Here is a 21,603-nt window from a genome sequence, read left to right as displayed (position 1 = left end):
GCGTGAGCCATGGCGCCCAGCCCTTCCTTTCCTCATTTAAAAAAATTTTTGTTAGTATTTGATTTTTGTTTATTTTTAGTTTAGCATTGTGTTTTGATCCCATTATAAAGATCAGTTGGTCAGGTGGTCTTTGGGAGTGATTTTTCTTTTGACGTGATCTAGACCAAGCTTCTCTCTAGCTTTTCTCAGTTTTCAGCTGACCTTGGGGCACTCTGCCTTCAAGCCCAGCAGTAAGTCCAATGTACGGCAGGGCCTCTTGTCCATCTCGGCTGAGAACACCCATGTTAGCAAACACCAGCTCCTCAACACCATCATCAAGGGTACCTTTGCCTGTCAAAGCTGGCCTGGCACATCCTTACTGGGAAATATGTAGCCATGGGGGATCATTGACCAGACTCAACAGAATTCCTCTAGCTTCCAGAGACAATCCTGCGAAGTAAAAAGCATGAAGGCTTAGAATCATCCCATCATGGTGAAATTATTTGAAGGGGTTGAGACTGAGAACAAGATTCCTTGTCACGGACTACACCGCTGGAGAAGAGTCCTCCTGCCTCATGGAAGTATGAAAGAAAAAGAGTGAAACTGTGCCCCAAAGAGTTCAAGAAACCAGTGACTAACAGAAATTCTTGAGTTTACAGGATGGCAGATAAGAACTAACTTGCTGAATTGCCGAAATTCCTTCTGCTTATGAGATTTAAAAATTGACTGAAATTGGTTGGAACCAATATGGCCAAATGGAATCTGTGTAAAACAAGGTTGCTTACATCGCAGTCTGGATCTCCACCAGATGTTTCATACTAACTCCTCCCAAATTTGCACATGCGACCCACGAGGAAGCGTGAAGAGATAGCTGCGTATGCTGGAGGACTTCCCAGACCTCCCCTTTCCTTCCACCAACCACCTGCTAATCTCAGAATTCACCCCCAAACCTTTTCTAATAATATTGCCTTAAAGCCAGCACAAGCAGACAGATTTGAGCTGGACTCCTATCTCCTTATTGGTCAACCGGTAATAAAAAGCTTTGCTTTTCCTCAAAACCTGGAGTCATTGCATTGGCTTGTAGCGCGTTGGGCAGTGAGCCCCTTTTGCTTGGTAACAAAATGACCAAGTCAAATTCCGCCAGATAGTGTCTGCTGTACATTACTGTCACCAGAAGTTTGTTGTCCATAGAGATTCAGAAGCAGATGGTTGGGCACAGTGGCTCACACCTGTGATCCCAGCACTTTGGGAGGCCAAGACGGGCAGTTCTCGTAAGGTCAGGAGTTCAAGACCAACCTGGCCAACATGGTGAAACCCTGTCTCTACTAAAAACACAAAAATTAGCCAGGCGTGGTGGCAGTCGCCTGTAATACCCACTGCTCGGGAGGCTGAGGCAGCAGAATTGCTTGAACCCAGGAGGCGGAGGTTGCAGTGAGCCAAGATCATGCCACTGCACTCCAGCCTGGGTGACAAAAGCAAGACTCTGTCTCCAAACAGTATATAGCCCGGGAGCGGTGGCTCATGCCTGTAATCCCAGCACTTTGGGAGGCCAAGGTGGGTGGATCACCTGAGGTCGGGAGTTCAAGACCAGCCTGACCAACATGGAGAAACTCCATCTCTACTAAAAATATAAAATTAGCCGGGCATGGTGGCACATGCCTGTAATCCCAGCTACTCAGGAGGCTGAGGCAGGAGAATCGCTTGAACCCGGGAGATGGAGGTTGCAGTGAGCCGAGATTGTGCCATTGCACTCCAGCCTGGGCAACAAGAGTGAAACTCTGTCTCAAAAAAAAAAATACATATATATACATATATACATATATACCACATATATATACATATATACACATATACGTATATATACATATATACATACATACATATATACATACATATACATATACACACACACACACACACACACACACACACATATACATATATATATGGCAGAAAACCTGCCCTTGGATGCTGACATGAACATCAAGATTGCAGACTTTGGCATCGGCAACAAATTCGCTTTCGTCAGCAAGGTGGTTATCTTCCGGTTATCCCTTTTGCTGCCCTGGAACTCTTCATGGTCAAAAGTGTGATGGACCCACCATGGATCTCAGGAGTCAGCTTCTATACACTGGTCAATGGATCCCTGCCTTTGATGGACAGAATTTCAAGGAGCTGTAGGATGAAGTACAGAGTGGAATGTATCACATTCACTTCTACTTGTTCATGGAAGGTGAAAACCTGCTTAAGAAATTTCTCATTCTCAATTCCAGCAAGAGAGACACTTTGGAGCAAATAATGAATGCTCCATGGATAAATGTATTCCATATCCCTCATAAAGATGAACTAAACCCTATGTGGAGCCATTTTATGACTACAAGGACCTTCCCCCTCACCTGGCAACAGACAGAGTTGATGGTGTCAGTAGGTTCCACACATGAAGAGATTTAAGACTTGCCTTGGGAGTCTCCAGCGCTGCTGCCGCTGCCACCCAAGCCAGAGCGGGCTGGGCCGCCAAGGCAAGATGGTGGACTACAGCATGTGGAACCACATAGAGGTGTCTGATGATGAAGACGAGACGCATGCCAACATCGACACGGCCAGCCTCTTCCACTGGCAGCACCAGGCCCAGGGGGAGCGCATGGAGCAGTCCCAGAAGGAGAAGAGGAACTGGACAGGGGCTGCCACGAATGCAAGCACAAGGTGGCCAAGTGCCAGAGGAAACTGAAGGAGCTGAAGGTGGCTGAGGGCAGCAAGGCAGAGCTGGAGTAGCTGCAGGCCGAGGCGCAGCAGCTGCGCGAGGATCGGAGCTGGGAGCAGAAGCTGGAGGAGATGCACAAGAAGGAGAAGAGCATGCCCTGGAACGTGGACACGCTTAGCAAAGACGGCTTCAGCAAGAGCATGGTCAACACCAAGCCGGAGAAGACGGAGGAGGACTCAGAGGAGGTGAGGGAGCAGAAACACAAGACCTTCGTGGAAAAGTGCGAGAAACAGACCAAGCACTTTGGCATGCTCGCCACTGGGATGACAGCCAAGAGTGCCTGTCGGACAACGTCCACCTGGTGTGCGAGGAGACAGCCAATTACTTGGTCATCTGGTGCATTGATCTAGAGGTGGTGGAGAAATGTGCACTCATGGAGCAGGTGGTCCCCCAGACAATCGTCATGCAGTTTATCCTGGAGCTGGCCAAGAGCCTGAAGGTGGACCCCCGGGCCTGCTTCCGGCAGTTCTTCACTGAGATTAGGACAGCCGATCGCCAGTACGTGGAGGGCTTCAACGACGAGCTGGAAACCCTCAAAGAGCATGTGCGGGGCCGTGCCAAGCTGCCCATCAAGAAGGTCATGAAGGAGTACGAGGAGGAGGAGCGCCAGAAGCGGCTCGGCCCTGGCGACCTGGACCCCATCGAGGTCTACGAGTCCCTCCCTGAGGAACTCCAGAAGTGCTTCCATGTGAAAGACGTGCAGATGCTGCAAGATGCCATCAGCAAGACGGACCCCACCAACGCGAAGTACCACATGCAGCGCTGCTTTGACTCTGGCCTCTGGGTCCCCAACTCTAAGGCCAGCCAGGCCAAGGTGGGAGAGGAGGCAGGTCCCAGGGACCCGCTGCTGGAAGCTGTTCCCAAGACGGGCAATGAGAAGGATGTCGGCTTGTGACCTGCCCCAGCTGCCATCGCCACCTGCTTGCAGGCCCCTACGTGCCCCTTTTCAGAAAACAGATAGATGCCATCTTGCCCGCTCCTGGCTTCCTCCACTTGTGTTGCTTGGCCGGGCTGGGAGGCCTGCCCAGCCCTCCCTGGCCTCTCCACTGTCCCATTCTCCAGCACCCATTCAAATCTCTGCTTTGAATCAAGGGGCTTCACTGCCTGCAGCCCCTCATCAGCATTATGCCAAAGGCCCAGGGTCCGGGGAGGGGCAGAGGTTGCCAGCTGGTCCACCAGGTAGTAGGGGAGGGTCCCCAGCCAAGGGGCTGGCTCTGGTCACTGGGCTCTGTTTTCACTGTCTGCTTTCTGTGTCTTCTATTTGGCAAACAGCAATTATGTTCAAATAAAGGATTTCAGATGCTCAAGAAAAAAAAAAAAAGACTTGCAACAGGCCAGAGGTACAACGAGGTGATGCCTTTCGATCTGCTCTTGGGCTACAAGAGGTCCAAGCTGGAGGTCTGCACCATCCCTTTGCATCCCCAGCCTTTGGCTGATCTGGCCAACAGCAGCACACTTTCCCATCCCACAAGGTACAGCACAGGATCTCTGCCAGCCCCAAGCATGAGTTTCAGGGAGCCTACCATTCCCACCTTTAATTGTTGTATTAGTGTGCAAGGGCTGCCATAATACCACAAACTGAAAGCTTAAACAACAATTATTTTCTCATAGTTCTGGAGGCTGGAAGTCCAAGATCAAGGTGCCAACAGGGTTAGGTTCTTCTGAGGCCACCCTCCTTGTCTTGCAGAGTCTTCTCACTGTGTCCTCACATGGTCTCTTCTCTGTGCCCATGCATCCCTGGTGTCTCTTCCTCTTTTTATAAGGAAGCCAGTCCTGTTTGATTGGGACCCCATCCTTATGCCCTCATTTAAACTTTAAAGGCCTGGCTGGGCACGGTGGCTCATGCCTGTAATCCCAGCACTCTGGGAGGCCAAGGCAGGTGGATCACCTGAGGCCAGGAGTTCAAGACTAGCCTGGCCAACATGGCAAAACCCCATCTCTACTAAAAATACAAAAATTAGCTGGGCTTGTTGGCACATGCCTGTAATTCCAACTATTAGGGGGGCTGAGGCAGGAGGATCACTTGAACCTGGGAGGCGGAGTGAGCCGAGATCGTGCCACTGCACTCCAGCCTGGGCGATAGAGCGAGACTCTGTCTTAAAAAAAAAAAAAACAACTTTAAAGGCCTTAACTTTAAGTTAAACTTTAAAGGCCTTAACTTTAAATCACCTCTTTAAAGGCCTTATCTCCAAATACAGTCACATTGGGGATTAGGGCTTTGACATATTAATGTTGGGGACATGGGGGACACAATTCAGTCCTTAAAAATTGCTGCACTAAGAATATTCAGAGGAGCAAGGCAGATAGATCCTCAAGAGGTTCTGGAGATAGGGCAGAAGCCAGGGGCATAGCCAATGTGCCTGCCAGTCCCCCATGCAGCCTGGAGCCCTCTCCACAAACAGCAAGTTCTCCTTCAAGTTTATACAGAGGCATCTTTGTTTCAGGTTTGCCAAAAGGAACCTAAAAAAACCGAGTGGAGATGTTCAAACCTAAAGAGGCCGACCTATACTTGCTACACTTTATATGTAGTATGAAGATCTCAGGCTCCATGGAGCCCAATGAGATAACGTGGGAATTTGGCAAGGTGCTCAACACAAACAGCTGCTAGGGCGAGCTGAGCAAGAAATGGTGCTGCTGTGCATGCATGGTGTGCCAGGCCAGGAGGGCTTTGTGCAGCGGAAGGTGGAGGTGTGAAAACTCCCACAGCAGTCTCTCAGAGTTCAATGGAAACGCATGCCTGGCACCTCCCTGGCCTTCAAAAGTATTGCCTCCAAACTCATGACAAAGATCCTCTCGATGAAACTTTACTCAGGCTCCCCTGGACTCTTTCTCACCTAGGCCTGACTTTTGGACTACCGTGTCCATCTCTACAGTGCCCAGTTTTAGCCAGAATCCTGCTGAGTTGGTTTAGATAGAATTCCCCCATCCTGCATGTCTAATCACCCCTGGTATCTAACCTGTTTTCTCATCCTCCACCATCCCCCTGATGTCTGATCACCCTGGTCTGTCTGCAGCAAGAAGCCTGGTTAGGTCAGTACAGTCAGAATCTCCCTTATCACTGATGTTTTCTCTTAGTAATTTTCCATCCACTGACCCGCCTACCCTGTTCCTTGGCTATAAATTCCCACTTGCCCCTGCTGTATTTGGAATTCAACCCAATTCTATCCTGAAGGCTCTTTTTCCCTATTGCAATAATACTGAACAAAATCTGTTTTTACCACTTGAACTACTGTCCAGCTCTGGTTTTCTTTAACAACGAAGGAGATTAAGGTTTAAAAAGCTGTCAGGAGCCACGTAGGAGACAAGAGGAAGAGCCAACTGGCCACCAGCCACTCAACTCCACCCCAGGCTGCAGAGATTAAATTGGCCTGTTTCTGGGGCACTTCTCCCGTCCCATGCCCTGCATCTTTTTTCTTCCATATTTGTAGGGGAGGGAAGATGGTTCTGTAAAATAAAGATTAAAAAAAAAAACACACACTTCTCTTCCCTCCTTCCTGTTTCCTTTCCCTGTTCCTTCTCCTTCCTCTCTCCCTCATGTGCTTCTGACCTACGCTATAAGACTTTGATTACATATAGGGAGAACTGGGCAAATAATTGAACACATCTAAGATAATGGGAACCAGGTTTCTCACTGGAAGAAGTTACAAATATGGAAAAGAGGAGGACAAAAATAAATCTGATGTTGGATTGGAATTGGAGATATTGGTGTGGACTCATGGTTTTTAATATAAAGAGAAATAAATATATATGTGTGTATGTGTCCATTCAAACCACTAAGATGGCCTAGGAGCATGACATACCAGTATCAGTGAGTACTCCTAGTGCCCAGATCTTGGTTCCTACATACCATTCTCCACTTAAGAAAATCAAGGCTCTTTGGAGAAATGGCAGATTCCAGGGCTAGGTAGGGAAATATAAGATAAACTTGAAACATTTTTTGTTTCAGAAAGAAAGGAAGGGCTCAAAGAATGATGAGAACATACCAAGAAGAACAGAAGTATCTATAATTAATCTAGAGCAAACATTATTCTAAATGGGGAAATGCTAAAATTATTCCTTTTAAAATCAGGAATGGGACAAGATCCCACTAATACCACTACTATTCACATTGTGAAGGTCTGAGCCAATATAGATGTAAGAAAGAAATTGGAGTTTTAGGAATCGGAAGAAAAAATAAATCCATACTCAATTGTATATTAAATGGTTGTTTAAAAAGAAAACTCAATAGAATAGACAAATTATGAGAATTAAAGTTTAGAAAGAAGCCTGGTTATAGGATTTTTTTCACATTTTTAATTTTTTTATTGATAAAATATACATATATAATTTACCATTTTGGCTGGGTGCGGTGGCTGATGCCTGTAATCCCAGCACTTTGGCAGGCTGAGGCGGGCGGATCACGAGGTCAGGAGATCGAGACCATCCCGGCTAACACGGTGAAACCCCATCTCTACTAAAAATACAAAAAATTAGCCAGGCGTGGTGGCGGGCGCCTGTAGTCCCAGCTACTCGGTAGGCTGAGGCAGGAGAATGGTGTGAACCTGGGAGGCAGAGCTTGCAGTGAGCCAAGATGGCGCCACTGCACTCCAGCCTGAGAAACAGAGCGAGACTCCGTCTCAAAAAAAAAAAAAAGAGAATAATAATAATTTACCATTTTTACCATCTTTAAGTGTGCAGTTCAGTGGTAATAAATTCATTTATATTATTTTTTCCCTTTCATCCATCCCCACGCCACCTCCCCTTCTCAGCCTCTAGTAACCACCAATCTACTCTCTATCTTCATGGGATCCACTTTTTTAGTTCCTGCGTATGAATCAGAACATGCAATCTCTCTGTGCTTGGCTTATTTCACTCAACATAATGCTCTTCAGTTTCATCCACATTGTTGCAAATAACAGGATTTAATTCTTTTTATGGCTGAATAATATTCCATTGTGTATATATATCACATTCTCTTTATCCATTTATTCACTGATGGCCACTTTGGTTGATTCCACAGTTTGGCTATTGTCAATAGTGCTGCAATAAACATAGGAGTGCAAATATGTCCTTCATATACTGATTTCCTTTCTTTTTGGATGTATATCCACAGGTGGAATTGCTGGATCATATGGAAGTTCTACTTTTCATTTTTTGAGGAGCCTCCATTCTATCAAGGCTCTTTGGAGAATGGTGGACTCCTGGGCTAGGTAGGGAAATATAAGATAAACTTATCAATAGAATCAATATTTTTATGTTGTATTTCCATATACCAGAAACAAACAATTATAAAATATAATTTTTTAAAAATCCATTTACAATAGTTAAGAAAATACTTTTTTTCTACATAGAAAAAAAACTAAAGATATGTCAGAACTACAGAGGAAAGTATAAAACTTTATTAGGATATTAAAATCTAACTAGAAGGAGAAATATACCATGTCCATAGGTAGAAAGACAAAATTGTAGATATGCATTCTCTCCAAATTTATCTACAGATTCAATACAATACTTCAGCAGGGTGTTACATGGAAGTTGATAAGATGATTCCAAAATGTATATGGAAGAGGAAAGGACAAAGAATAACTAGATCCTCCAAAGAAGAGCAGAGCAGAGGACTTGCCACACAAACTATGAGGAAGTATACTAAACCTATAGTAATTGTGACTTTATTAAGTATTATAAACCTATAGTAATTAGTAACTCAGTATTGTAAGCCTATAGTAATTACCTATAGTAATACTTTATAATTATTAAAAACCTGTAGAAATATAATCATATTGGTGCAAGGTCAGATAAATTGACAAATGGGATGAAGGGAGTGGAATGGAAGGGAATGAAATGGAATGGAAGCTTCAAAACAAACCCACACATTTCATAATGTTGATGCACAACAGAGGTGGCATGTCATATCACTGGGGAAAGGAATAACTTCAAGAAATGAAGGACCTTTTAAAAATGTAATCCATTTGGAAAAGGAGAAATTAGATTCCTGCCTCACACTATATCCAAAAATCAACTTCAGATGTAATAAGGACATAAATGTCAAAACAAAACTTTTTTTTTTTTTTTTTTGAGACGGAGTCTCGCTCTGTGGCCCAGACTGGAGTGCAGTGGTGCAATCTCAGCTTACTGCAAGCTCTGCCTCCCAGGTTCATGCCGTTCTCCTGCCTCAGCCTCCCGAGTAGCTGGGACTACAGGCACCCGCCACCACGCCCGGCTAATTTTTTGTATTTTTAGTAGAGACGGGGTTTCACCATGTTAGCCAGGATGGTCTCAATCTCCTGACCTCGTGATCTGCCCGCCTAGGCCTCCCAAAGTGCTGGGATTACAAAAACAAAACTTTTAAATAAAAAATATAAGCAAGGTTTTGGCCGGGCACAGTGGCTCACACCTGTAATCCTAGCAATTTGAGAGGCCAGAGTGGGAGAATCGCTTGAACTCAGACTCTGTCTCAAAAAAAAAAAAAAAAGAACTCCTATACAATTACAAATGCACAAACAATTCTCTGTAGGGATAACCACACTTTTTCTTAAAGGGACAGATAGCAGATATTTTTGTCTTTGAGGTCCATACAACCTCTCTTGCAACTACTCAATCATTGCTCAAAAGTAGTGAAAGAAAATACATAAGAGATTAACCACGTTTCAGTGAAATTTTATTTACAAAAACAGAGAGCCAGCACAATGGCTTAGCTTCCCAACCCTTCTAGTAGACTAAGAATTTGAGTTGAAAATTTTTTAAAATTAGAATTTAAATCAGTTTGCTTTGTTATATAATAAAATACTGCAAAACCTAGTGGTTTAAAGCAGCAAACACATTATGTCTATTATGTCTCTCTCTCTCTCTCTTTTTTTTTTTTTTTTTTTTATGGAGTTTTGCTCTTGTCATCCAGGCTGGAGTGCAATGGCAGGATCTCAGCTCACTGCAACCTCTGCCTCCCAGGCTCAAGAGATTCTCCTGCCTCAGCCTCCCAAGTAGCTGGGATTACAAGCATGCACCACCATACCCAGCTAATTTTTGTATTTTTAGTAGAGATGGGGTTTCACCATGTTGGCCAGGCTGGTCTCAAACTCCTGACCTGCAGTGATCCTCCTGCCTCAGCCTCCCAAAGTACTGAGATTACAGGCATGAGCCACCGTGCCTGGCCAAAGTCTCTTGATACTATGGGTCTGCTGGGCAGTTCTTCTGGTCTGGATCAGCTTGGCAAATCTGTGCTGTCGGTTGGAAGCTTGGCTGGGACCGGAGAGTTTAGGGTGGCTTCACTCCCATTAATGTTCCTTTGACCAAAGCAGGTCATATGTCCAAGCCCAGATTCAAGATTCAAGAAGTAGATAAATAAACTAAACTTCATCTTTTTTTTTCTCTCTCTCTCTTGAAACAGAGTGTTGCTGTGTTTCCCGGGCTGGAGTGCAGTGGCGCGATCTCAGCTCACTGCAACCTCTGCCTCCCAGGTTCTAAACGATTCTCATACCTCAGCCTCCTAAGTAGCTGGGACTACAGGCATGCATCACCACATCCAGCTAATTTCTTTATTTTTAGTAGAGATGAATGGGGTTTAACCACGTTGGCCAGGCTGGTCTGGAACTCCTGGCCTCAAGTGATCCGCCTGCCTCAGCCTCCCAGAGTGCTGGTATTACAGGTGTGGGCCACCTTCATCACTTGATCCTCCCACTTCAGCCTCCCAAAGCACTTGATAGAAGGAGGAGCAAAGTCAGGAGGCAAAAGGGAATGTAATCCAAGATGGGAGGCATTTATAGCCACTTTACAATTGAATTGTAAACCTTTAAGCAACCATGATGTGAATTCATAGTCTAGGTAATAATCAGTGGCTGTACAATTGAAAATCACTAACTTATGTTAGCCTCTGTGGCTTGGCTCCTAAAGGAAAACTTTCCATCAATAACGAGTTTATAGGCCAGAGGCAGTGGCTCACAGCTGTAATCCCAACATTTTGGGAGATGGAGGCAGGCAAACTGCTTGAGCTCAGGAGTTCAAGACCAGTCTGGGCAACATAGTGAGACCTTGCTCTACTAAAAATAAAAAAATAATAATAATAATAACAAGTTTATAGAACAGTCCCCTATTTTATTTTTCACAGAACTCTTTTGTCCAAATGCAACAACTAAGACACTTCTATAACCACAGTATTTATATTAATGACTCCTAAGAGAACAAGCATTCCTTGTCCCCTGGTCCTACCCAGAGAGATTTTTCTAGAATTGGGGTCGGGGAGGGAAAGGTAAGGAATATCATTTGACAATATTTATTCAGATAAACCACAAAATTTTATAGTCAATGAAAAACATATATAACTATGTCTTTTAATACAAATTATAGAAAGCATCACATTTATAAAATAGAGACAAGGTTTTTAAAAATTGAGAGGCTGGGTGCAGTGGTATGTGTCTGTCACTCCAATGCTTTGGTAGGCCGAGGCAGGTGGATTGCTTGAGCCCATGAGCTCAAGGCTGCAGTGAGCTAGGGTTATGCCACTGTCCTGCAGCCTGGTGATGGAGCAAGACCCTGTCTCTTAAAAAAAAAAAAAAAAAAAAAAGGCCAGGCACAGGGCTCACGCCCATAATCCCACAGGGCTCACGCCCGTAATCCCAGCACTTTGGGAGGCTGAGGCGGGTGGATCACGAGGTCAGAAGATCAAGACCATCCTGGCTAACATGGTGAAACCCCGTCTCTACTAAAAATACAAAAAATTAGCCGGGCATTGTGGCGGGTGCCTGTAGTCCCAGCTACTCAGGAGGCCGAGGCAGAAGAATGGTGTGAACCCGGGAGGCAGAGCTTGCAGTGAACTGAGATCATGCCACTGCACACCAGCCTGGGCGACAGAGCAAGACTCCGTCTCAAAAAAAAAAAAAAATATATATATATATATACACACACACACACACACACACATATACATACATAGAGAGCGAGAGAGAGAGAGAGACACCAGACAGTGGAGAGTTTCCAGTTTCCAGGTATACCCTGAGTTTGGTAGAAGCCATTTCTCTCCAAAAGAGACCCTGTAGGCCACAGTCAGAGGGCAAGCATCCCTGAGAAAGCCACAGAAAGATTATTCTCCTGGCTGAATCCATTCCCTGACTGGCTGGCACTTGGCAACCTGACAAGTGTTTTACATTCAAAAGGTCAAGCTCTGAGTGAATCTGCCCAGAGACTCTGGTGAAGAGTGCCTTGCCACTCACGCCTGGATGCCCAGGCCTGGCGCCTGTCCCCTGCCCCTGCCATTCTGACAGCTGTGGAAGAAGGACCCAGGTTCCCAGCTTGGGCTGTCAGCACATGCAGGGCAGCCCTTTTGTTGAAGGTCAAAGTCTAATTCTCACTCCAGGAAGCCTTCTCTCTGGCTCTCTTTCTTCCAGCATGTCCATCTTAATAATTGCTTATATTTTTCTGCTACTTTATAGTCTTCAAGACATTTTCCCCTTCACAACCTCATTTGATCCTCTCAAACAGAAGCAGGGTGTCAGAACAATCATGAGTCTTCGTTTTGTAAAAAGAAAGACTAGGCAATTGAGTGCTGGGAGAAAAGCGTAGGGACAGAAAGATGTGATATTTTTCCTCCCCCATCATAAGGGTCACGGCTGACACTCCTATAACAAAGACAGGTTAACAGGAGAAAAGCATAACAAATTTATTTAATCAAAGTTTTATGTGACACAGGAGCCTTCAGAATGAACATCCAAAGATATAGGGAAAGTTGTCTGGTTTGTTTTTGTTTTGTTTTTGTTTTTGTTTTGAGACAGAGTTTCACTCTTGTTGCCCAGGCTGGAGTGCAGTGGCGCAATCTCAGCTCACTGCAACCTCCATCTCCCAGGTTCAAGAATTCTCCTGCCTCAGCCTCCTGAGTAGCTGAGATTACAGGTGCCTGCCACCACGTCCGGCTAATTTTTGTATTTTTAGTAGAGATGGGGTTTCACCATGTTGGCCAGGCTGGTCTCAAACTCTTGACCTCAGGTGATCCACCCACCTCGGCCTCCCAAAGTGCTCGAATTACAGGCCTGAGCCACCGTGCCCGGCGAGCTGTCCATTTTTATGCTTTGATTGGATGAAAAATGGACAGCCGTGTAGAAATATGACTGGACTAAAAGAGTATGACCCAATGCTAATAGACTGCGTGGGGAAGCCCAACAAGGCCTATGCAGTTTCTTCTTGCCCTCTCTGTTGTAGCATTTCTGCCTCCTAGGTATGGATGAGGCAGGACCCCTCTGGAATGACAGTCTTCTGACCTAATATTGCACAAGGATAAGACAGAGAATTTCTTTATGGCCAGCTCCTAGCCAGAACAGTAAAGAAAGGTTACAGTAATTATTCTAGTTTTTATGGCTGGCTTTGGAAAAGAGAAGTTCTAGTTTCTATGACCCACCTTGGGGAAGAGGAATTCTGGTTTCTATGACTTGCTTCAAGACAGAATGAAGGGTAAGAGACAGCAAGGCAGAAAATCTAAGAGACCTTGGTTCTGAGATTGCTTCTGAGGCCTTCTGACATCCTTTAATTTGTTGCTTCTCGACATTTTGGCTAAGATCAAGTGTAGTATCTGTTCTTATCAGTTTAATATTTGATATGTCCTCTATCCAAGGGCAATATATTAAATGGATTTTTGGAGCAGGGAGATAGAATAGGAGCTTGCTCCATTCACTCCACACACTGACTTGGTATTGCAGTACCTCCAGGAATGATGCAACCCTCCAGGATATTTTTATTTTTAATCCTTTAATTTAAAGTGCTCAGCATGCCAAAGTGCCATACTTTGAAGTATCACTTTCTGAGCCCCAATAGAAGTATAATATAGTAGTTAAAAACAAAGGCTCCATAGTTAGCCTTCTGCCCATTACTCACCAGGTAATCTTGGCACACTAATCTCTCTGACTCAGGTTTCCTATATAGAAACTAGACATAATAATCTCCCTATCTCCTAAGTCTTTTTGCAAGAACAAAGTATAAAAATGTAAGTAAAATGTCTACCATATAACAATAGCACAAGAAGTCACCAGTATTGTTTTTATTATTTGTATTGCTTTTGTTGTTATCACATAGCTAGTGATCCAACACTAGCTATGTGATAACGCCAGCTGTGTGGCAAAGTGGAGACACACATCCATGACCTGAAAGTCATACTACCTACCTCCAACTTTCAATAAAGAGAGTGGGAACTCTGGCTGTCCTGCTCTCCCAAATGAGAAGCAAGCTATCCCATGATGTGTGGTCTAGGGTTCCTCATTAGACTGCTGTTGTTCTTCTTCTTCCTCCTCCTCCTCCTTCTCCCTTCTCCTCCTCCTCCTCCTGTTCTTCTTCTTCCTTCTTCTTCCTTCTTCTTCTTCCCTCTTCTTTTCTTCTTCTTCCTTTAGAGACAGGGTCACACTCTGTTGCCCAGGCTAGAGCGCAGTGGCACAATCATAGTTCACTGCAGCCTTGAACTCCCAGGCTCAAGCAATCTTCTTCCCTCCACCTCCCACATACCTAGGACTGCAGACATGCGCCACTACACCCAGCCAGACCCATCTTCTTAAAAGAAAACTTTTTCCTTACAGCTTGCTAAAACTTCAGAAAAGAACCCTAGGGTCCAAAATTATTTTAGGTATGGGCAAAAAACAAGTTTTACCCAAAACTGGGTTTGTCTTTAGAATCCTGTTAGCCTTTCCCTCCACAACCTAGTAGTCTAATCCAGGAAAGTCAGTATTCCCAAATAAATCAACTCCATTGATGATCAAACTTCTTCTTATAGCCAGGAGTTTCAAATCCTTTTCTCACTAACCTTTCATCAAATTTGCTCAAAAATCACCAACTTTTAACTATTCCAGTTCTTTTTCCTCCTTGGGTAATTACCAATGGATATGTCAGTGAGCAGCAAATGGAAAAAGAAGGTGGAAAACTGAGGGTCCATGTGACCCAGTAGTCTGGTTGCAAATCCATGAATAATTCACAGCTAACTATGCCCATGTGAAAGAAAATGAGAGATGTTTAGTTACAGCATGCAAAAATAAACAAATGAAGAAAAGAATTAAATTTCAAATACGATCATAACTATATAAGGAAAAAAAAAAAGCAAATGAGAGAAAAAATGAAAATGAGAGAGCAGGATCCCAGGAAATACATTAAACCATGACTGTGAAAGACAAAGAGAATATGAGGGAAAATAATAACAATATAGAAATCTACCTTACTACACAGTGTATGGCAAAAGAACAGTAAATAATGAATCTCCCACTACCATTAAATTAACTTCAAATTGTTTTTGTTTCTAATTTACATATGCCTGAATCAAATGTGATGGTGGAAGTCTTTTTTTAATGCTATTTACATGCCACAGAAATATTGCAACCAGAATGAAAGATTATTGATCGTTTCCAATAGCTTCCTCTAAAGTATATGCCAAACTCATGGAAGGTATATGTGAGAGTCATTTGAATTTCAAATGCATTTACAAGGGTCAGCGCTATCACAGTACATAGCAAATGAATCCGTAATGAGGAGGTATTCCAGACCGATCGTTTCCAAATTATGCTTTTAGATTATCTTCATTTCTCTCTTGAAAATATGTCCTATTATTTATAGCATGGAATGAGAAACCCTTGACTTTTCTGACATCGAATTATATCTCTGGTTTTTACAATTGCTCTCTCATGCTTTTACACACCAGCCTAGCCACAACAGACTCATACGCTTATTTTTTCTAGGAAACGCCTAGAAGCCTTCAAACCCCAGCTCAAATATCACCTGCTCTGCAAAACCTTTGCCAGCACTCCCAGGTGGAGTAGAAATCCCTACTCAGCACTCTCATCACTCTATGTGCATGCGTCTATTCTACATGCAGCTTCAGCAAGCGTCTTCTCTTCCGGCACCTAAACTCATCAGGTTAAGATAGAACCATGGTGCAGCAGGGCACGGTGGCTCACACCTATAATCTCAGCACTTTGGGAGGCCGAGGTGGGTGGATCACCTGAGGTCAGAAGTTCAAGACCAGCCTGACCACCATGGAGAAACGCCGTCTCTACTAAAAATACAAAAAAATTAGCCAGGTGTGGTGGCTCATGCCTGTAATCTCAGCTACTCAGGAGGCTGAGGTAGGAAAATTACTTGAACCTGGGAGACAGAGGTTGCAGTGAGCCGAGATCGCACCATTGCACTCCAGCCTGGGCAACAAGAGCAAAACTCCATCTCAGACAGAAAAAAAAAAAAAAGATACAGCCACAGTGCAGTGTGTATGGATTGTACTAGTAGTTAAGTAACAGAGACCTATGGGAGCTAACTTAAATTCAAAGACAGGGAGGGAGGCATATTATTACAAGCCTATACGGGAATCTCATGGAATCCAAGCCAAGCTTCAGGGAAAGACTGGTAAAAAACATGGAAGCCATCTGGAACCTAAATCACACTCCCATCTTCTTTCTTTCTTTTTTTCTTTTTAGAGACAGAGTCTCGCTCTGTCACCCAAGCTAGAGTGCAGTGGCGCCATCTTGGCTCAATGCAACCTCCATCTCCCAGGTTCTAGCAATTCTCCTGCCTCAGCCTCCCAAGTAGCTGGGATTACAGGAGCACGCTGCCACATCCAGCTAATTTTTTGTATTTTAGTAGAGATGGGGTTTCACCATGTTGCCCAGGGTGGTCTCAAACCCCTGAGCTCAGGCAATCCACCTGCCTAGGCCTCCCAAAGTGCTAGGATTACAGGCGTGAGCCACCACGCCCGGCCACACTCCCATCTTCTATAACCAATTCTTCCTAACATCTGCTTTACTCTTTAAACTATAGACAACACAACAAAAGGAACAGGGTGGTGGTGGAGAGACTGAGTTTCACCACAATTTTAGCACCTACATGGGGCAAGTCCAGTGATGCTAAAAGATCAATCTCTTGTTGTCTCCCCTTCAGTCCCAATTCCAAATTCCAGGGAGGAAATGGAATTGCCCAGCTTGAGTCGAGTGTCCACAGTGATCCCATTTGCAATGTTCAGGTGGCCAGGCATATGTGGTTCAAACACAATTAGTGGGGAACACTGGGAAGGGGAGCAGAAAAGAAGGGAGAATCATTGTGAGTTAAGCAGACAGCCCAAAAGGTGACTCCTACGCAGGTATTTTGTTGGAAAAAAAGGGAAGAAGGGAAGGAAGGGAGGGAAGGAAAGAGGGAGGGTGAGAAGGGAGGGATGAATCAAAATACATTTTAGAGGCATTTCTCGTGGTGAGTCAAACTAGAAAGAACTTAGTGTCTTACTGGGGATGTTCATGAAATCCAGCGGCAGTGACATCATCGAATATATGTGCATATGTGCATATGCAGTAGGTAGCCACTGATATGGACTCTTACATTTGAGAACATGTGACCTAATCAATCACTTGGATTTGCAGTTTAGGAAAAATAAAAAATATGTGAAGAACCCAAAACCCCAAATCTATACCTTCAGTGGCATCTTCTCGAAACAATCCAGAGGGCTGTAGCCTTCATGCTTAGTAGGCATCAAAACCTACTGGGAGGTAGAAGAGAAACCCATTTCTACTCACTGAAGTAAATGCGTGCTCACAGCAAACAATAGCAGCCCTTTGAGCATCAGACTGTCAATAAGACTAAAGCCTCAGTATGGCCAAGGTTTCCCAAAGTATGGTCCACATTGGAATCTCAGCCAAGAAATCTGCACTTTTTTTTTTTGAGACAGGGTCTTGCTGTGTTGCCCCGACTGGAGTACAGTTGTATGCTCAGGGTTCACTGTAGCCTTTACCTCCTGGGCTCAAGCAATCCTCCTACCTCAGCCACCCGAGTAGCTACAACCATAACACCCAGCTAATTTTTGTATTTTTTGTAGGGACGGGATTTTGCCACGTTGCCCAAGCTGGTCATGAACTCATGAGCTCAAGTGATCCTCCCGCCTTGGCCTCCCAAAGTGCTGGAGTTACAGGAGTGAGCCACCAAGCCCAGCCTGGGAAGCTTCTTATGCACAGCACCACTGTGTAGCAGTGTGGTAAGTGGCCTCTAAAATGACTTCCAATGATCCCCAAGCTATATGCTTTTGCAGCTCCCTCCCACGTTATACTTGGTTTAATCTGATTCCTCCCACATTATACTTGGTTTGATTTGTATTACCAATAGCATATAGCAGAAGTGATAATACATCACTTCCAAGATTAGATTATAAAAATATTTTGGCTTTCATCTTAAGAGCTTTGTCTCTCTTTCTCCCTCTCTTTGTCTCTCTCTCTTTGTCTCTCTCCCTCTCTTTCTCTTTTCTTAGGTAACCATTCCCACTGGGGAAAGCCATGTCATGAACAGCCCTATTGAGAAAAAACACGTGGCAAGCAGCTGAAGCTCCTGCCAACAGCCTCATGAGTGAGATTAGAAGCGAATACTCCAGCTCCTTCAGAAACGGCAGCACTGGCTGACAGCTTGACTGCAGCATCCTAAGAGACTCTGAAATCAGAACCACGCGGCTAACCATTCCCAGATTCCTGACCCTCAGAAACCATGTGAGATCATAAATGTTCATTGTTTTATTGTTTTAACTGGCTACATTTGGGGGTAATTTATTACACAGCAATAGATAAATAATACAGGTAGCTAGTCTCCAAAGAGGCCCCTTCCTGTCCTTACATACTGCTCCTCACATCAAGAGATGGAGCTTATTTTTCCTTTCTTTACATTTGAGCTGGCCCCGTGGCTTGCTGAACAATAGAATGCAGCCAAAGTGACATTCTGGGACTTTTGAGCCCAGCTTTTAAGAGAACTGGCAGCTAGCTACCTCTTGGAATCCAGACACATGCTGTGAGCAACCAAAGCCACATGGATCGGGTATGGAGAGGAGAACAGAAGTGCCTGTTTGGCAGCTCCAGCTGAGCTCCCAGCCAGCAGCCAGCACAGACTGTCTGCCTTGTAAGTGAGCCCTCTTGAATGTCCCACCCAATTGAGCCCCCCAGGTGACTGCAGTCCCCACCCACACCATGTGAAGCAGAACTGCCCAGTCAATCCAAAGAACTGTGAAAAACAAAGGGTTGTTATTTTAAGTCACTAAATGTGGGGGGTAGTTTTTAGGTAGCAATAGATAACCAAAACACACTGTCTTTTTTGTTGTTGTTGTTGTTGTTGTTGTTGTTCTTTTTGTTGTTGTTTTTGAGACGGAGTCTCTCCCTGTCGCCCAGGCTGGAGTGCAGTGGCGCGATCTCGGCTCACTGCAAGCTCTGCCTCCCGGGTTCACGCCATTCTCCTGCCTCAGCCTCCCAGGTAGCTAGGACTACAGGCGCCCGCCACCACGCCCGGCTAATTTTTCGTATTTTTAGTAGAGATGGGGTTTCACCGTGTTAGCCAGGATGGTCTCGATCTCCTGACCTCATGATCCGCCCACCTCGGCCTCCCAAAGTGCTGGGGTTACAGGCATGAGCCACCGTGCCTGGCCGACATATTGTCTTAAACTGATGAATTTGTTCTCTAATGATTAGATTCCCAGCACCCATCTGTAAGTGGAGTATAGATGTCTGTTCAAGGGACTTTTCCAGGCAAAGAAGTCATGCCTTGTAAGATTGTCTTGTACCTTGCATTTCCTTTCTATTTACCAGGATGCTGGGTATCACTAGAGGCCTACTAAGGCCTTTTGACATTGGTTCCTCCAATTTCTGTTCTGCTTCTAATAACAGCAGGAAGAACTAACATTTACTGAGCTCTACTAGGTCCCTGGCACTGTCCTCATTTACCTCTATTAATTTATTAAATTATTGGCTGGGCACGGTGGCTCATGCCTATAATCCCAGCACTTTGGGAGGCCGAGGCGGACGGATCCTTTGAGGTCAGGAGTTCGAGACCAACCTGGCCAATATGGTGAAACCCCGTCTCTACTAAAAATAAGGAAAAAAAAAATTAGCTAGGTATGGTGGCAGACACCTGTAATCCCAGCTACTGGGGAAGCTGAGGCAGGAGAATCACTTGAACCCGGGAAGTGGAGGTTGCAGAGAACCAAGATTGCACCATTGCACTCCAGCCTGGGTGACAGAGTGAGATTCCACCTCAAGAAAAAAAAAAAAAAAAATAGCAACACTAAGAGCTAGGTCTTGTTGTTACCTCAATTCTCCGTATGGGGAAACTGGGGCCTACAGAGGTAAAAAACTTGATCAAGCTCACACAGCACTCATAGGCAATCAAGCCAGCAGTAGGGCTGGGTGTGGTGGCTCACGCCTGTAATCCCAGCACTTTGGGAGGCCCAGGCAGGCAGATCACATGGTCAGGAGTTCAAGACCAGCCTGGCCAATATGGTGAAACCATATTGGTCTCTACTAAAAATACAAAAATTAGCTGGGCGTGGTGGCGCACACCTGTAGTCCCAGCTACTCGGGAGGCTGAGGCAGAAGAATTGCTTGAACCCAGGAGGCGGAAGTTGCAGTGAGCCGAGATCGCGCCATTGCACTCCAGCATGGGTGACAGAGTGAGACTCTGTCTCAAAAAAATAACAGCCAGCAGTGCGTAGGAATCAGTCAGTTCAGCTCCACATCCATGCTTCACCACTGCTCCACACTACACTCAATCACAGGAGGTAGGATGCTCCCATTACCTCCATTTTAGGGACAGGAACCTGAAGCTTATGGACACTGAGTCTCCGGCACAGAGTTCACACAGTTAATAAAGGGAAGACCTAGAAGGAAACTTCCCCTTTCACCTATGCTCTTAAACACAATCCTATTTTGCATCCCCACCTTTGCAGAACATGCAGATTGTAGGGGGGGTCTGGTCCAGTCATGTAATCTCCACTCTGTTAGGCCCTACCTTCCAGGCTCTTCTAGGCTATACCTTATGAACAGTATTTTAAGGAAGAGACAGGTCAAGGAGATTCGCACACCTATGGTGTCAACTTGGCAGCTCCTGGAATTGCTTTTGGTCTTGTTTGTTTTTATTTTTTTGAGACAGGATCTCCCTCTGTTACCTGGGCTAGAGTGCAGTGGTACAATCACAACTCACTGTAGCTTCAACCTCTTGAGCTCAAGCAGTCCTCCTGCCTCAGCCTCCCGAGTAGCTGGGATCACAGGTGCAACCATCACACCTTGCTAATTTTTCATTTTTAATAGAGGCCAGGTCATATCATGTTGCCCAGGCTGGTCTCAAACTTCTGGGCTCAAGCGATCCTTTCACCTCAGCCTCCCAAATTGTTGGGATTACAGGCACAAGCCACCACTTCAGCCTAGCTCCTGAATCTTCTCTGCCCCCATTTTGGAGGAGATCATCAGAACTTAGAAACATTATCCTGATTTCTTTACAAACACCTGGCCCAGGCCGGGCGCAGTGGCTCACGCCACTGTAATCCCAGCACTTTGGGAGGACGAGGTAGGCAGATCACAAGGTCAGGAGTTAGAGACCAGCCTAGCCAACATGGTGAAACCCCATTGTCACATATGTCCGTGTGAAGGGAACACCAAACAGGCTTTGTGTGAGCAACAAGGCTGTTTATTTCACCTGGGTGCAGGCAAGCTGAGTCTGAAAAAAGAGTCAGTGAAGGGAGATGGGGTGGGGTCATTTTATAGGATTTGGGTAGGTAGTGGAAAATTACAGTGAAAGGGGGTTGTTCTCTGGCGGGCAGGGGTCACAAGGTGCTCAGTGGGGGAGCTTCTGAGCCAGGAGAAGGAATTTCACAAGGTAACGTCATCAGTTAAGGCAGGAATCGGCCATTTTCACTTCTTTTGTGACTCTTCAGTTACTTCAGGCCATCTGGATGTATACATGCAGGTCACAGGCGATATGATGGCTAGCTTGGGCTCGGAGGCCTGACACCCATCTCTACTAAAAATACAAAAATTAGCCAGGTGTGGTGGTGTGCGCTTGTAATCCCAACTATGCAGGAGGCTGAGGCAGGATAATTGCTTGAACCTGGGAGGTGGAGGTTGCAGTGAGCCCAGATCATGCCACTG

The 21,603-nt window shown here is 45.1% G+C and overlaps 1 non-coding gene and 1 pseudogene across 1 annotated transcript; both read left to right on the top strand.

The window, feature by feature from the left end:
• Nucleotides 1-2,503: 2,503 nt before the first annotated feature.
• On the top strand, nucleotides 2,504-4,533 carry LOC100968705 (hsp90 co-chaperone Cdc37-like; annotated as a pseudogene).
• An 8,699-nt stretch (nucleotides 4,534-13,232) lies between these two features.
• On the top strand, nucleotides 13,233-13,423 carry LOC112440014 (U2 spliceosomal RNA). The gene has a single exon (XR_003028223.1). It is a non-coding gene; the product is annotated as a U2 spliceosomal RNA (small nuclear RNA).
• Nucleotides 13,424-21,603: the final 8,180 nt, after the last annotated feature.

Source organism: Pan paniscus, chromosome 4 (assembly GCF_029289425.2).
Source record: "Pan paniscus chromosome 4, NHGRI_mPanPan1-v2.0_pri, whole genome shotgun sequence".
NCBI lineage: Eukaryota > Metazoa > Chordata > Mammalia > Primates > Hominidae > Pan > Pan paniscus.
The sequence above is the reverse complement of the archived record's forward strand: the minus strand, read 5'-3'. Positions and strand labels throughout refer to the sequence as shown.